This window comes from Xyrauchen texanus, chromosome 28 (assembly GCF_025860055.1).
Source record: "Xyrauchen texanus isolate HMW12.3.18 chromosome 28, RBS_HiC_50CHRs, whole genome shotgun sequence".
NCBI classification, from domain to species: domain Eukaryota; kingdom Metazoa; phylum Chordata; class Actinopteri; order Cypriniformes; family Catostomidae; genus Xyrauchen; species Xyrauchen texanus.
In genome coordinates, this window is record NC_068303.1 from 11,497,068 (window position 1) to 11,514,487 (window position 17,420).

The 17,420-nt window shown below is 41.6% G+C and overlaps 1 protein-coding gene across 1 annotated transcript in view; it reads right to left on the bottom strand.

Moving 5' to 3' along the window:
* Nucleotides 1-3,477: 3,477 nt before the first annotated feature.
* The window catches only part of LOC127621675 (protein cornichon homolog 3-like), a 72,929-nt gene continuing 58,986 nt past the window's right edge, over nucleotides 3,478-17,420 (bottom strand). Inside the window, exon 7 of the mRNA XM_052095386.1 lies at nucleotides 3,478-4,057. The gene's annotated coding sequence lies outside the window, so the exon portion shown is untranslated. The remainder of the gene's footprint in view (nucleotides 4,058-17,420) is intronic.

Below are 17,420 nucleotides of genomic sequence, written 5' to 3' on the forward strand. Positions count from 1 at the left end.
TAAATAAACTGTTTGAAAGAACTGATACACTTAAATGATTTGCATTCCCCAGAGCTACACATATGAGAGATGATGGTTAGGTGAGCCATGAGCCTCTTTGATTACTCTAGGGGCTGCGCGATAATGACAAAATTATGTATTTTCACGGTTCATGTGTATATGACTATATATTTTAGGTTTTTAAAGGTATCTTAAATATTGATTATAAGACTTGCCGATGTGAGGCACTGGGGTCAGAGATTGGTGTTTAAATGGTGGCAGAAAGCTGAGTGCCAGAACTTGCAGACATCTCAATAATGTTCATTGCAAGGCTGTAAGTAGCAAAGGGTGGGATCACTGGCAAATGGAGCCTGCATCCTTTACAAACTGTAATTACTGAGCATGTGGCAGTGATTTGGATGGATAGCAGGTGGAGCAAGAGAACAGCCTGTCACCGATCTGTCAGCCAGTCACTGCCACACTGGGCTTGGTGCCAGAAAACACATCTAATAGCCGACTTACAAGAGTGAGCCAAAACTCCCTAAATAGGAGACATGTGACAGCATCAGTACGAGGATGATATTTTGAGTGAGTCACTCAAGGGTGAGGATTCAAATCAGGAGATGTGAGAACTACTTTGTGGGTAATTGAGTGAAATAACCACTCATGGATCATGAACTCATATAATGCACTAAAAGGAACTATGCAACCATAGGTTGAGTATTCATTGCAATGTGCATTAACTCTCTTAAACTCTCATCCACTGTGGCTATCCGCTTTGCTACAATAATCGTGAAGCCGTATTCATGGGCATCAGGGCATCAACATCAGCATCAAGCGGCGCTTTGAACTCCACATTAAAAGTGCTTGCAAAAACATCTACTTCTGCATTTCTGATTGTTAAGATTTCACATGCTTCTGTGGTAATAACTGTGTATTACAGAGGCTGCAAAGTACTTGAAGTCCCATCTGGGCATGTTTTGTACAACAAAGAGCATTAAGATGTCCCCCACAAGTGACACATCATACAAATTTCAACACAATTGTGACCTCAACCTGGCAACCTACAACCCAGTTGTGCTGTTGATATCTGCGCAGGTAGTAAACACGGGAATTTGAATCAAGCATCACTGGTAGATGGGATGAGAAGACTTAGGTAGTGCTATGGCGAAAAAAACTAAATATACATGTAACTATAACAGCAGCTGGACGGAAGAATTTAATTTCATATCTCGAAGAAATATCCACAAAGGCCACGCCTTTTTCAAAGTGTGTCGCACTGATTTTAATATCGGACACGGTGGGAAAAATGACATTACTCAGGACATTAGATCACAGTGGCACAACGTGTATGTATTTAGCCTGCCTCTGCTATCTAGCACAATACCCCCCCAGCTCAAAGGTCTCCCGGATTTTGTTACCCAAATGTGGACAGGTATGGTGTGCAAGTGTAATGACTCCAGGCAGATACATAACAAAGGTTCTGCCCTGCCCCCACAAATGAAGGTTGTCCCACAAGGGTTTATGCTTTATTAACAGAAAATTTGATAATTGCGATTAAGAAACATTAACACGTTAAACTTTTTAAAACTAATCACATGCATTAACAACTTTGACAGCTCTACTTAAAACACATTTTTGGCACCCCTCTGTGGACATTTCAAAACTGGAGCTCACATGTGCCTGTAGTGATTTCAATTTCGAGCAGCAAAACTTTTGACCAACTGTCAGTGTAAAAACATAGACAAAATTACATCACCTTAAAGGAATGCATAAGAAAACACCTAAAACGTTTTTTTTAAAATAGTAATTGTTTTATTTAATATACAAATTTCTTGACTGATATTTGGATGAGTGAACATGTACACAATAAGGATATAAAATGTTTGGTCATCATGTGTGAAACTACATAAGGCATACACAAGACAGCAGGCTACATGACAGCGGCAGAGAACAATTCTGCTGAGGACTGCTTTTATTATCCCCTATGCCGGCATTGAACATGATGTTATATGTCTACTGATGTTGTACATACTCCATTATAAACAGTGCTCAACAGAAGCATGACATAGGTGTCTTGTGGGGTTAATGCTTGTATATGCATCATGTGGTCACTCTGATTCTGGTGAATTCTTAATTACAATGTGTTGGAAGCTTTTAAAAAAATGCAATAAACAAAGTAAAAGACAGAAAGAAAGAATAACAAAAAAGCAATTCAGTCTATGAGTATTTTTCTTTCAGTATTGCTGACCATAACATAATAACAATCATACAAAATGAGAAACTGAAATTTGTTGATCAAGGGCTGTGGGCTAAATATCTTCCAAATATATATATATATATTGGAAACCACGGAGGGGAGACCAGAATTGGTTGGCACACTTTTCATACTTTGTTGAATATCTCTGTGGACCAAACATTAAGATACCCTAACTAGGTGCAAATGAAAGATTAAGTTCTTAGGTAAAAAAGTTATGTTGTACAGTTACTGTATGTGAGGTTGGTTGGCACAGTATTAAAACACTATAGTTTTAGGAGAGAAGCAACACACAAACAAACAACAGTTCATTTTAAACCAGGACAACAGAACAACACATGTTTGTCTTCTATCATTAAAATGAGTAATGATTATGTAATTGATATGACATTATTAATATGATTATGATTAGAATATACAGATTTACAGTTTGGAATTAATATGATTTTTTTTTTTTTTTACTGATATAAACTTGTATAAATATATAAATCTTTACTTAAATAAACTTGTTTATATTCACATAAACAAAAATAACTGATTGTATCATAAGTATTATTATTATTATTATTATTATACTTCATTTTATTTTATTTTATTTTATGCATGGGTTTATTTAGAGGTATTAAGTTAGTAAATAGTGCATATGAAGGTTATGAATTATTATTATTATTTTTTTTATACCCAGTGTGATAACCCACCCAAAAACCAATGTGCCAACCAACCCCACTCACACTCTTTTGATAAAAGATGTTAGCAAGCTAGCATAGCTTATCCCAGGCTGACAAATTTGATATTAAAATATAGCTGATACCCAAATCAAATTAATATATTTAAAACATCTTTCTTGGTATTTTTAATTTTAAATGTTTAGCAGAAGAGTTAAATATTTGTTTTGACATAGATAAAATGAAAAGTAGTCTTCACAATAACAGATTTTAAAATTCAGATGCCCTGACAGAATCAATCACTGTAGGTCATGAAAGTGAACATTTAGATGTTACACTTTAGTGAAAATAATTACCAAAAATGAACTTTGTGCCAACCAAATCTGATCTCCACTACTGTGTATATAAATATGATTTTTGTTTCACCACAACCAATAACTGTATCTATTGTGCAAACTCAAAACAACTTTTGTGCAAAATTCTGTAAAAGTGGCTTTTTTGTTTAATAAAGCCTCAATATCAGTTTTTGTCAATATAAAGTCCAAAAACATCTCAACTAAGTGACACCAACACATAGGAGCATTACACAAATTACTATATGTACACAAGTAATGCAACAGATACATACTTCATATTAAAAATATGTATGTTAGGAGTGCACAAATACACAAAATATATTTCACCAAAGCTTTTCACACATGTAATCAAACCTAGTAAAAATACAACATTCGCTTTTCAAGTTAGTCATCATTTACTTTCTTTTTTTAACCCAACATACATTTTAAGCTACATTTAGTGATAGTAAAGTTTGGCAGGTTTTGTGCCTCAAAGTGGTAAAGGACATGTTGTGCTATGCCTGAGACAATCTGTGCAAACGTTACTGTGAGCTTGTGAAAACCGTGCCACACTGGTCTGTGAGACATCTAGGGCATTGAGTCAGAACTGTAAACAACACATGGTTCTTCTTGTATTCTAGGAAGTTAGGGTCAAGTCTGTTCAGTCCAGACACTGCAGAGTTTCTCCAGGTGACAAATATAAATTGGACTGTTGCTCTTGTTACATCCGAACTTAGTTCAGCTGAAAAAAGTGTCTTATTATCAGAGGACTTCTTCGAGATTGACAACTCCATTAAGAGGTCACCAAGGAGTAGATCATACTGGAAGACAAGACAAATAAGCATCACTGACATTGTGTGCAAATAAAATGTAATATTATACAAAAAGGAGTTAAAACTGAGAGAAAAGTCCTTCCTTCAAAACTTCCCGATGAAAAAAGCAGCTTAAACCAGCCTAAAATGGTTTGCTTGTCTTATATGGCCACCAAGCTTGTTTGGTTTGATGGTTTTAGAGAAGTTTTTACCTGGTCGGGCTTAAAACCAGCTAAACGCAGGCTAAGAGACTAGCTAAACCAGCTTTAATAAGCTTTATTTTATTTTAAGTTTTTTGTTTAAGTTGATGTTTTTTCAGCAGGTCTGCTTCAACTATTGCAAACTTGAATGATTGATATTGCATAACAGCAGTCACTAACAACTTACACAAGATATTGGGAGTGGGGCCATATTCAAAGTTATTTTTGTCTGTTTATTTGAAGGTGGTAAAAGAGCTATTTAAAATGCCCATGAAATAAACATCAGAAGGAAAAATGTTGTTGCTTTAAACATGCACTCACGCTTTCAACAGGCGATGCTTAATTAATCAAATCAATTGAACAATCTTCAGAATTTATTTTTAATCTCGAAGACTTCAGTTGAAAAATATTTGTAAATAATTAATGCAAAAATGTGAATCAAATGAAACAGAAAAACATTATAAACAAAATATATTTTTACAGTTTCTGAGGAAAATTAAAGCAGTGTTTGTTGTGCAAAAGCGACCACCACCATGCTAGCGTGTTCTAAGTGTTTTTTAGCACATTGCTATGCATTAGTGTTGGGTAGTTGCCAGGCCATTTCTAGGGTGTTGCCTGGGTGTCTTACAATCCCAAGACAAAAGATCATAACCTGGGGTTATATGGCTTACTCAATGACATAATGGAGTTAATGGATCGCAACTCATGAAGTTCAAACCTACAACCTTTAGATTGCACCCTGACTTCTACCCACTAGAGTAGGTCACACCACCCTTGCACTGATTGATCATATACTGCCCAATGTACATTTGCACTTTCTCCAAAGCTATCTTTGTCCATATATTGTACTCTGCTTCCAGGAATATCCCAGGTTCAATATAAGTTAAGCTCAGTCAACAGCATTTGTGGCATAATAGTGATTATCACACAAATTAATTTCGACTTGTCCTTTCTTTTTGATAAAAAAAGCAAAAATCTGGGTTACAGTGAAGCACTTTTAAGTGAATGGGGCCAATCCGTAAATGTTAAATACTCACTATTTCAAAAGTATAGCCACAATTCTTAAACGATATGTGTGTTAACATGATTTTAGCATAATAAAAATGCTTACTAACCTTTTTGCAATGATGACGTAACAATAAAACGAAGATTTAAACCACATTGCAGTTCAAATAATACACACTTTAACAGAACTACTTTTATAAAATTATAAGCTATTTTGTCTTTAACCTAATGAGACCCCATGTTCACATGCGTATAGGGCTAATCTAACAATTAATAGAACGATTATTCGACTATTCAGCGATTATTGCATCAATTAATCATTTGCACTTAACCGATTATTCTGCTTGTGTCCCGACATAAAAGGTTGTATTAAACGTGCTTACTAACAATAAAGAAGAAAAAAATATCTTTTAAAAACACCTCTAAATGACATTCACTGAATTAAAGGGGGAAAAATTATTTTTACAAGTTTAATTCAGTAAAGAAATTCACTGCAAAAGAATCCTATTATTATCAAGTGTTTTTGTCTTGTTTTCCATTTAAAAATGTCTAAAAATCCTTAAAACAAGATACATTTACTTGAGAAGCAATATATAAGTGTGGCAGCGGGGGCGTGGTCAAGCGCCCGTCCGGGAGAGAAAAGCGGTAAGGGCGCTTACACCTGAGCTAAATTATGTCTAACACCTGTCTCTAATTTCAGTGAGCACGGGGAGAGCGGCATAAAAGCCAGCCAGAGGGCCTCCATCAAGAGAGGAAAAGAGTCAGACACAAAGACGCCTACTGTGTTCCTTGTGTATTTAAAGTGATTTCAACTTTTTCCCGGGTTTCGGCACCAGTGTAACACTTTACAGGAAGGACGACAGACTTTTACCAATTCTCCGGTAAGGCTTTTAATTTACACACTTTGAGTACTTGTACAATAATATAGCTTGTTCGGATGTAGCACCCTCTCTATACATGAAATCACTTTAAACACACAAGGAACACTTTGTGTCTGACTCTTTTCCTCTCTTGATGGAGGCTTTTATGCCGCTCTCCCCGTGCTCACTGAAATTAGAGACAGGTGTGGTGAACATCAGTTAAGATGGAATTCCAGGGACCAGTTTATTGCAAGGCCTCTCTCTAACTGCTGGTGTGGAAGAAGATGTACCTCACTGTGATTGGATCCTTGGTGAATGAACATAAACAAATGTTCACCAACATCAGATACGATTCTAAGACACCTACCAGACACATTTTACAGGGCAGATAGGGGGACCTTCTGCACCCACCATACTCATTCCTAAGGTTTAGGCAAGAACTGCATAAATTCCTTAAGGACCTCCCGGATGCAGCAGCAGTGGAGGGCCACAGAGATAAATTCATAACTAGGTTTGGAGGCCTTAAATTAATATAAACTGCAATACATCCACTTCATCTTCATGCAAAACACAGTTTATGTTAATGGTTATTGGCTGTTAACACAACAGTTCACAGGACAGACCTATTAACAAGTAAACAAGGCATGGACGATGACTTAACCGTTTCTTATCGTGTTAGGTCTCTCTATCTGTTCCATACGATGCCTTTAATCATTTGAAAGAGGTTTGGTAAAGAAATAATGCATGGGTAAAACGTTAAACACACTGTGTTTTAACACTGTACTTTATGCTATACAAATGAGTTCCACACTAGGGTGGGCAACACTGTGGCTACTTCAGACACCAGTGGCCAATCACACTCCAGGATCGGAAAGGCGCCAGATTTCAAAGAACTCTTCATCAGAAAGGGATAAATATGTCCCCTGGGTATACACACCCTTGTCCTGCGTTTCCAACTCGACGGGGAAGGAGACATTAGCAGACACACCACATCCTGAGTTTCTGACCTTATGAGGAAAGATAGTTGAGGTTAAGCCTTTGCGAGCAAAACCTTTTATATTGCTGTATTGCTATATTGCTGCACTCTAGCTGAAAAAGGGCCCAGCATTGAGGGGCCTTATCTGACCCTTACAGACCCTCCAGCAGCACAGCCCAATCCACAAAGGACCTCTGTATCGGCAGACATTGCCTGTCCCACACGGCTCCTCAGTGATGCAGCCAGCCTGCAAAAGACCCTGTGAGGATTCAAATGACCCAGCTGTCCATTCCACTCTTTAAGGACACTCTTGGCACAACCAAAGTTCAGCATCCTCCAGCTCAGCGTGGCAATGACTACTGGATCACAACTCTGCGCCTTTCCCACCGCACGCTACCCGCATCGCCAGTGTAAGACCTCTCTACTGCGGTACTGATCACTCGACTATGTGGAACGTAAATATAAACTTACCAAACCTCTTTCTAGAGACCTTGGCATCAGTTTATACCTGTAGCATATGTTTTTCTAACTTGCTTAGATAACAGATAAATAAGCATTATTTATCTCCATTTTGCCACACCATTAGGCGGTTTCCCATAAGCATTCCCATACATTTCTCTCCCATTGCTACATTCAGTTCAACAGCATTGCATTTATCCATTCTCTGTGTTCAAATCATTTATTTGATTTATTGTATAATTCAGTACTTTCCTATTGGTTATTAGTTTATTACACATTAGCATTGCATTATTAGCATTATTAATCATTGTGGTATTTACTCTTTCATATCCATTGTTAATACATTTCCTTAATTTTATTACAACTGTGTCTTCATTGTGTTGATGATCAAAGACTCTGCTAGTTGTCCAGACTCTCACAAATCCTTCAGATAAATCAGCTGACCAACTCCCTCTAGTTTACATTAAAGAAAACAAAATTCACTTTTACATGGTGTTTGTACATAAATGTGAGTCGGCAGTGTGTGTACACAACCACCCTACAATGTTAAAAGTCCACCCACTCTTCTTTCTTATATTTCTATTAATCAAAAACAGTGTCAAAATGAATGGTTTTCGTTTCTGCTCTAAAGTGACATCATGTTAGAGCAGGCCTCACCCACGACTGGTGACGGACTCCACCCTATTATAATAGATCCTCCCCTGAGTGATCTACACACGGTCCGCCATTTTTGTCCACAATGGAGCAGATAAAGTGAGAAGAATAATGTCTTAGCTTTGTAAGCATCATAAGTGTTCTGATGTTGGCTGTAAATGTGAACATATGAGTCTTCATGTACTACCGGCATCAGAGCCACTGGACAAGTTTTGTTTTCGAAAGAAATGTGCCCCAAAACATACAAAAATGTGTGTATTTTTGTGCCAATCATTTTACACCAGACTGCTTCGTGAATGAGTTTCAATATCAAGCAGTATTTTCCAAAAATATGATTCAAGCATGGATCGGTACCAACTGTTCGTGTTCCAGCTTTATATCCTGAAGATGTATCACACTTTATATTTTGTGATTCCGATTTGCCTTTCCGAATGCGCTTGTTAGCCGATTCCACGGCTTATGCAGTTAAGTTACCATTGTCTCTGATTGTATTCACGGAGACCAGAGCTATGTCGTTATTTTTAGCTTACTTTCAGTATAATTCATAACCGCACCTTTATAATGCACAATACAGTAAGGTGATTTTCTTTTTGAAAACTTTGTACGTTTTCTGTGAATATAAAAGTTGTACTAAAAGTGGAATGTTTACTTGCAAAGGCCAGCACATCTGCACAACATATCTGTACCACCACCACAGCAGTGTAGTGTCAATTAACCATTCAGAAACGTCCTGGTTCATTCTCACAGTTGTGACTTCTGCCAGAGTCTCTCCTTCATCAGTGTCCAAATCTGGTTCATACATATATGGTTGAACTCCGATATTCATGCTGTCAGTCATATTGGTTCTGATTTGTTGTTGCTGTAGTATGCTATTTTCTGTGAAACTTGCTAAATAAACATTAACTAGAAATACTATGTAAATTTTTAACTAAATATCAAGAACTTTTTTTTGTCACTTGTGAAAAATCCGCCTGAAGTAATGTGAGGCAGAGCAGACTTTTTTAATTGTATTTTTTTTGTTGTTATTTGTTTTTTGACGCTGTTCATGAACTGTAAAGACACAGCCCTCTTCCTGAAAGGGGGTGGGCAGCAGCAGCTCATTTGCATTTAAAGAGACACACACGAAAACCGCGTGATTTTGATTCCACCCAAAAAGAGACATTTACATCATGGTATAATATATGATCTGTGGGGTATTTTGAGCTGAAACTTCACAAACACATTCCGGGGACACCTAAGTCTTATATTACATCTTGTAAAAAGGGGCATAATAGGTCTCTTTTAATTCTAAATGATCAAACAGCTCTTTTGGGAGTGTTCTTAAATTGTTAAGATAGAAGAGTTAAGAAGATGTTCTTAACTGGTGCACTCTATCAAAAAGGAAGAAGGGTCATCTGATTCACTGATAACCACACCTTAAGTGACAAGTGATAAATAAATCACTACATCATCTGTGAATTGAGTAGAAACCACTACATCAGTATATAGATTCAGAATTTATCATTTCTTTTAACATGGTTGACTGTGACTGGATGATGTTGGCCATTACTTTGAATCAGAATTAATTGAACTAATTTGTGATGTAATGTCTGTAACGTCTTAAAAACACAAATAACCAACACTCCTGGAAACATAATAAACAATTTGACTTTCTATAGTTTGATATTAATAAAAATTTCATACATATGCTGCCATAAATTTTTTGGAAGATAATTTTCTCTAGATTAATTTTTTTTATTAGGTGCAACTAGTTACATATCAAAAAGGGAAATGAAAAATGCAAACAACAGTCATGCTCAGATCTCAGGAGGTGAAAACCATCAAATATTTGCCCCATACACTGTAACCTCGATTTCTGCTTTTTTTTTTTTTTTTTTACGAGTTGAAATTTCTTTTTTTGGCAATCAACATTTTTCCAAAAATGCATTTGATTGAGCTTAACTTGTAATGAACCTGGAACATTTCTTTAATATACTAAACTAATTAACTGCATTCCAAACATACCTCCCATTCAATCCATTTGGCAAGCTGCACTGAAATGGGGACTTCTTAGATTATGCACATTACTTTTCTTTGAGTGAGCTCATGCACACAGGTTCAGTCATTCTGTCAGGCAATAGCTTAATTAGTTCATTTTTTCTGAGCTAACAACAAACACAAAGACCATTTTGTCACCAAATTATCCAGCTGAATCTGCCGCATTCTTCCCAAGCTGGTGGAAATATAGTCAAAACAGGCTTCAAAGCTGCTGACACAATGGAAAATGACAGCTATATCACCAGCTTGAGAATCTCTCCGGGCAGGTCTTGTATGATATGGACGGTATTTATTTAGAATGCAACGCCATATGTTGCCGATGTATGCTGAATTTCTGTGCTGACTTCACACTAGGGGGCCATTGATGTCATGCCAGAACGATGTCCAAAGGCATTAATACATAATAAGGGGTTGCCCTGATAAAAAACTGCATAAGCAGTTCTTTGCTCACTCTGTCTTAGATCTTGAGCATGTGGGGGTGAGAAAAGTAGCAGTGTGGATCCTTTTATATCTATACTCTTTTGACGCAAAATGCCATCTCTGAAAAGTAGATCTATTTATGCTGTTTGAATTTATTTCAGTGCATCAGTTCTGCATACAAAGCATGAACATTTAACCCTGTAAGGAATAATTTAGATGAAGTCACAGATGTTTTTTGGATGTTGAGTGCTATGATTAGTGTTAGTGTACACAGCTCAAGGCTGGTCTCGAACTAGACATGTTTTAAATGGAGAATTGCTTTAAATGGAGAATTGCTATGGATTGTGCTGTGTTATTAAGGTCTTGGGCTTATCTGTATTTTGGAAAGTGTTGAAAGAGGACGATCATTGAAAAATGTATCTGAGCTATGATTATAGATATGTCCCTGATGGTTCTAGCCCCAGGCGAGCTGCAGGCCTACTAGAAGAACTAGCGCGATATTTACCCAAATTTCTTTGTTTCACTTCTATCAAAGTGACATGCTCATTTTTTGAGTCATGTTTGAATGGTGTTTAGAAAAGAGGGAATGGCAAAGCTATTATTGTAATTTGATGGGTATAGCCTGGTGTGCTGATATTGGATTAGTAATTGTAAACTATAATTGTAAATTATAAACTGTGCAGGGGCAGTCAGATAGACATTGTTTATCATATCAGATAGGGTCAGTCCATCTAAAAAAAATAATAATTTAGCTGCTTTTAAGTCACCATACAGACTAAATGCTGAAGGTGCTGTAAACTACTTTAGCTGTTCAGGAAATTCTGCCAGACTTAGGGTGGGTTGCACCAATAAGGATTAAATTAAGCAGAGTTTAGAGCTAATCCATGGGTTTATTGATCTAAATTTAATTTTAATTTTAAATAGGGTTTGACAAATCAGAGATGAACCTTTATCCCTGTCATTAAAACAGTCACCTGCGATTCATTTTGTCCACCAAGATGAATTCTGACCTTAGCTGTAGATCGTTGTACGCAAGGCCGATCAAGGAGGTTAAAAAGAAATGTCACAGCAGCGTGTACGATGTCACAAGCTTTAAAATATGGCATCATAATTTATTAAAAAAGGACCACATGTGTCTTTGATTGACCGCCTCCCCTCATCAGCGCCACTATTGTGGCCAGAATTTAACAGCCCATGCGGCCAGCTGAAACTCATATAAGGGAGGAGGGGAGCAATAACAATCACCTGTCACTTGTAACCACTCTCGTTAAATGCCAAAATTATGCTCTACTTTTCTACTTCTCCTCGAGAAACCCATCTCTCATGTAACGCCGTGTCTCAGCATGTAAAGGATGGGGAAGCAGGTAATTGAGACTAGCCGCCGCACTTGCACACCGAATTTGAAAGCACATATTGCGGCAAATGGCCCAACATGTCGGACCATAATATTTCAGTACGTTTTTTTATTTAAACAACCTCAGCTGCAAGTTAAAAATTCCCCTTCTGTCACTCACTCGACATTGTGTTGATGTAGTTGATGCTAGGGGTCTCTCTTGAGAGCCTTGGTTACCTCTAACTTTGAGAAAAGGCCAATGAGTATTGGCGAACAGAATTTACATGCCCCTCCCCCGGACATACGGGTATAAAAGGATGGAGGCGTGCGTCTGTTTAGACAGATTTTTTCTTCGGAGTCCAGCCATTGTTTTTCAGCAAGCTTAATTAATCCACTGCTGTTTCACTCACCTCTAGAAGAGTGTATGCTGTTGGAGAAATGGCGCAAATCAGCGTCTTTTCTCTTCTCTGCACCCCAGTGCAGACAATGCCCCTGGGCAGTTCGACAGCCACCTAAAAGATATATATTTCTCTAAAAGAGTATATTTCTCTAAAAGAGCATCACTTGGACGATGAGCGACTTTTTCAAGACGCATCTTTTTTAAGACACATCTTTTTCAAGACGCATCTTTTTAAGACGCATCTTTTAAGACGCATCTTTTTCAAGACGCATCTTTTTTAAGATGCATTTTTTTCAAGATGCCCTTTGTCCTTGTGTTATTCCTGGATGTGGTCATTACCTCTCCGCTTCAGAAGGCCATGGGCACTACCTCACGTGTCTGGGCAGAGAACACACAGAGGCATCTTTTGTGGATGGTTCATGTTGTCATTGTGAGAACATGACCATGGCAACATTGCGGTCACGGCTTTCCTTCTTAAGAAAGCAAGCCACCCCAGTGGCTCCCCGCCTTGGTCCCTCTACCCACGGCTGGGGCTGGAGGCGATTTCGGGAGTTCAACGGGCGCGGTTTCGCAGGGCAAATCCCCACGGACCACCCGTTCCCCAGCATGCTTGTCTGCCCACCCATTCTGAGCTGTCCGCTATGCTTGCCCGGGCCGCCGCAAGTGTTGGGCTGGACTGGACCCCCCCGTCCTCCCCTCAGCACTCACGGCTAGACTATTGATTCCTGGTCACGGGGTGCCGCTCACAGCCATGACCCCACCCAGTTCCTTTCTTCCCGGAGGTGTACGATGAGCTGACAAAGACGTGGAGGGCACCTTTTACTGCCCGAAACCGACTTCCTCACTCGTCCACTCTCACTACCCTTGACGTCGGGGCGGTCCACGGGTACACGAAACTCCCTCAGGTGGATAAGGCTGTTGCTGTGCACCTATGCCCGCAAAACCCCCCACCTGGCGGGATCAACCATCACTCCCTTCAAGGCCTGTAGGTTCACGTCGTCTCTGGCGACCAAGGCCTACAGCGCCGCTGGACTGGCCGCCTCCGTCCTGCATGCCATGGCCCTCATGCAAGTCCACCAGGCCAGGAACGTCATCTGTGGCTTAATCTGGTCGAGATACGGGCTCGCTTTCTCCCATCTTCCAGATCGGCCTATTCGGTGACACCGTAGATGACTTTGCCCAGCTGTTCTCGGTGGTGAAGAAGCAGATGGAGGCTATCCAGCATATCTTGCCACACCACGGCTCAAGATCCCACACCCCGTCTGCTCGCCGAGGGCATCTGCCTGCTGCTGTGAAACCCCAGGCAACTCTGCCCCAGCCCGGGCCCAGCTCTAAGCCCCAGCATAGAGCTCCCCGCAGGAGGCGGACGCCACCCATCTCACGGACCTCCTCCTGGACCCGGGAGGCTCCCAAGTGCTCCTGAGACGGGCACCCCAGGGAGAGAGACATCTGCCACGGAGTTGGTGTCCAGACCACTCCATCCTCCAGGGAGGGCCGGGTGTAGAATATTTTGTTCCTTTTCTTTGTTTGCCACACCCCCAACTGGCTGCGGTACCCACATTGTCAAAAAAGAGCAGTTTCCTCACTCCCTGAGTCAATTAGCCGGTGCCCACAACCGCTGTTCTTTCAGCGATCAGACACCGGGCACTTGCAGTCCGGCCCCAATTAATGCGGAAAGGGCAAGGACTCCCCGGTTCAGAGCATCTCTTTTCTCAGCATGGAGTTAGACTCAGTCTCAATGACAGCGCGCCTCACAAGTGAACAAGTCGTTGCTGAACTGCCTGAGTTCATTCAGTCTGGGCACAGCGGTTCCATTGAAAACAGGCTCTTGGGGCATATAGCATCCTCAGCGATGGTCGCGCCGCTCGGGTTGATGCATATTTACATTTACACAATCATGAGAGAAGACACATGTTTGAGACTGCATAAGGGTGGATACATTTTAAAAAAATTTTGGCAGACGCTTTTATCCAAAGCGACTTACAGTGCACTTATTAACCTGAAGTTAAGTGCCTTGCTCAAGGAAAAAATGGTGGTGGCTGTGGAGATCGAACCAGTGACCTTCTGATTACCAGTTATGTGCTTTAGCCCATTACGCCACCACCACTCTGCATATGAGACAGCTTCAGCACTGGCTTCAGACTCGAGTCCCGAGATGGGTGTGGTGCCACGGCACATACCGTTGGACCCTCACCCCTTCCTGCTGTCACTTATTCAGCCCTTGGACAGACCTCTGTTTTCTACAGGCAGGAGTCCCCCTACAGCAGGTGTTCAGATGCATCGTAGTTACTATGGACGCCTCCCAGTTGGGCTGGGGTGCCGTGTGCAATGGGCACACAGCTGTTGGCTCCTGGATGGGGCCCCGGCTGGATTTGCACATCAACTGCCTAGAGTTGCTGGGTGTATTTCTTGCCCTGAGCAGATTTCGTCCATTGATCCGTGGCAAGCACGTGTTGATTTGCTCAGACAACAGTAGCATATATAAATTGCCAGGGCAGCGTTCGCACTCGTCGCAAGTCACAACTCGCCAGCCATCTCCTCTTTTGGAGTCAGCAGTGGCTGAGGTCACTGCATGCCATTCATATCCCAGGCAACCTAAACACCACAGTGGACGTGCTGTCATGACAGGTAGCGCTCAGCAGAGAGTGGAGACTCCACCCTCAGGTGGTCCAGCTGATTTGGGCTCAGTTCGGCAGAGCACAGGTAGATCTGTTTGCCTCCCGAGATTTCACCCACTGCCCGCTCTGGTACTTTCTGACGGAAGCCCCCCTCGGCACAGACGCGCTGGCTCTCAGCTGGCCCCAGGGGCTGCGCAAGTATGCATTTCCCCCAATGAGCCTACTTGCACCAGTCCTGTGCAAGGTCAGGGAGGATGAGGAATCCCCTACTGGCCTTCTCGGACTTGGTTCTTGGATCTCATGCTCCTCGCGACAACACCTCCTCTTGCATCTGTGCCCAGACATCTGGAACCTCCATGTATGGCCCTTGGACAGCATGCAGAATATCTAAACAGTCTATCTCCAAGCAGTTGTAGACACGATCAATCAAGCCAGAGCTTCCTCTACCAGGCTTTATGCCCCAAAGTGGCACTTATTCGCAAATTGGTGTTCTTCCCGATCTGAAGACCCGCAGAGGTGCGCAGTCGGGTCAGTGCTCCCTTTCCTGCAGGAGAGGCTTTAAGGGCGGCTGTCCCCCTCTACCTTGAAGGTCTATGTAGCCGCCGTAGCAGCTCACCACGATGCAGTGGATGGTAAGTCATTTAAGAAGCACAACCTGATCATCAGGTTCCTTAGAGGCTGAATCCTCCTAGGCCATGCCTGTTCCCCTCATGGGTTCTTCATTGTCCTCGTGGAGCCTTCAGGGAGCCCCATTTGAGCTGCTAGAATCAGCCGAACTAAAGGCCCTCTCCTTGAAGATGGCCCTCCTGATTGTGCTCACTTCCATCGAGAGGGTTGGGGACCTGCAAGTGTTCTCTGTCAGACTCTCACGTCATCCTGAGATCCCGACTGGGCTACGTACCCAAGGTTCCTACACTCCTTTTTATGGTTCAGGTAGTGAACCCGCAAGCGCTGCCCTGGGAGGAGGCAGACCCAGCCTTAGCATTGCTGTGTCTGATGCATGCTATTGTGCACCTACTTGGATTGCACTCAGCTTTAGACACTCTGAGCAGCTCTTTGTCTGGACAGCAGAAAGGGAACGCTGTCTCCAACAGAGGCTTGCCCACGGGATCGTGGACGCCATTGTGTTGGCCTTCCAGACCCAAGCCGTGCCCGCCCTCTTCTGTGTTCAAGCACACTCTACAAGGAGTGTGGCATCCTCGTGGGCCATGGCACCTCTCTAGCAGATATCTGCAGAGCGGCGGGCTGGGCAACACCCAATACCTTCACAAGGTCTTACAATCTCTGGGTTGAGCTGGTCTCGTTCCATGTTTTGACAGGTCCGAACATGTAGAAATTGGTAATACGGTACAGCTGGCCATGTCTATTGCTTGCGCATAGGGGAAGAAGTGCGCTCTACTCCCCCGGTTAAGTCCCCAAGTCATGGACCCTGGGTGTCCTTCCTCCCTAGGCCAGCTGAAGAAATCAGCTGAGGAAGTTCGCAGCCAGACCTACTTCAGGCACCGACTTGCCTGTACTGGAACAGGTGCTCCACAGGTTCTGATTACTCCAATATCTCCCCCCGGTCACTGAGTTTGTAGAGCTCCTCCCTGTCGAGGTAGAACCTACCACCACACCATTCCCATATGTGGCTGATAAGCCCATGTGACATATTTGCTAGCATATTTCCAGCTGGGCAGGATGTGGTCTCCACAAGGTCTTTTCCCACTGAAAGAATAGGATTGGGAAAGAATGCCTTCCCTGATGCATGTTATAGCGTTAGATGGCCCCAGCTGCATCTAACACTCTATGGAGAGAAAACATAGAGAGAGAAAAGGCAGTGGCTGGCGCGGCCTGCTTCCAGGCTTGTTACGTTGCTTCCCTCCCTCATGGATGTGGGGAACTATATGACATCTCTTGGGGCAATGGGGAAGGTTACATGCAGTCTGATGCACCTGCTATTTTTGCACGCAGCAGCTTGCTTGCACCTACATCAGAAGTCCATGTAACACGTTCAGTGTTGTTGCGTTTTTAGATAGGGACCCCTAGTGTCACTACATCGACACAACATCGAGTGAGTGACAGAAGGGGAACGTCTTGGTTACTGTCATAATCTCCATTTCCTGATGGAGGTGAATGAGACTTTGTGTCCCTCTTGCCACAACAATGTACTAAGCCACTGAAATGGCCAGGACATTACTCCTCAGCTCTCAAGAGTGACCCCTAGTGTCACTACATCGACACAACTTCTCAGTCCCTCCATCAGGGAGCAGAGGTTATGACAGTAACCGAGACGTTAATACCTAACTGAGATTTAAATAAGAGTTTAAAGTATTTGAGCAACAGGATTAAAGTTAATTCAGATTTACTGTGAAATTTAAATGAGAATCAAATTGATGGTTAAAATGTAACCCTGTTTATTTTTAAACAA